The sequence below is a fragment of the Formica exsecta genome, unplaced genomic scaffold (assembly GCF_003651465.1).
Source record: "Formica exsecta isolate Colony F162 unplaced genomic scaffold, ASM365146v1 scaffold2442, whole genome shotgun sequence".
In the NCBI taxonomy this organism is placed as follows: Eukaryota; Metazoa; Arthropoda; class Insecta; order Hymenoptera; family Formicidae; genus Formica; species Formica exsecta.
Genome location: NW_021849719.1, coordinates 224 through 849, shown reverse-complemented (window position 1 = coordinate 849; position 626 = coordinate 224). Strand labels below are relative to the sequence as shown.

At 45.2% G+C, this 626-nt stretch overlaps 1 non-coding gene across 1 annotated transcript; it reads right to left on the bottom strand.

The window, feature by feature from the left end:
• Positions 1 to 330: 330 nt before the first annotated feature.
• Positions 331 to 402, bottom strand: Trnas-gga. Its single transcript has one exon. It is a non-coding gene; the product is annotated as a tRNA-Ser (tRNA).
• Between the last annotated feature and the right edge of the window lie 224 nt (positions 403 to 626).

Here is a 626-nt window from a genome sequence, read left to right as displayed (position 1 = left end):
AAATTCAATAATTAAGGTTAAATATATAAATACAAAAAAATTTAAAGTTAAAAATAATTAAATTCAAAAAATTTTAAGCGCAAAAAAATTGACATGGAAGAGATGGATGCGAGTGAAAGGGGGGGATAATGGATTAGTACAGCGTAAACTTACTATACGAGTGAAGCGAGGGGGGGATTTAAGGCGGGAGGAGGCACGAACCAAGCATCCATCTCTTCCGTGGCAGCGGCACTGTCGTGTCTGTGTAGGGCGTTTACACACTTCCTCAGCCCGACAAATAATTGTTAGAAAACAACATTTGCGGGTCTGAAAAAATATGCGAGGTACAAGTGGCTGAATCGGGAATCGAACCCGAGTCTTTCGCTTTCCGGGCAACTGCTCTTACCACTGAGCTATTCAGACCTCGCACCTTACGCCACTCTAACACAGTACATACGACTCCAGAGCGATGGATGCAGTGCCGATTGTCACGGAGAGACGAAATCCCCAGCACGTCTCCAGATCGGTCCAAATCATAACGATTGAAAATTGGCGCCCGTAGCCGCTCAGCGATGAGTCTTGACTCACCACCAGTATGAATGGAAGCCTCCTTGAGTAGTCCATCCTAAACCACTACGCCTAAGCAG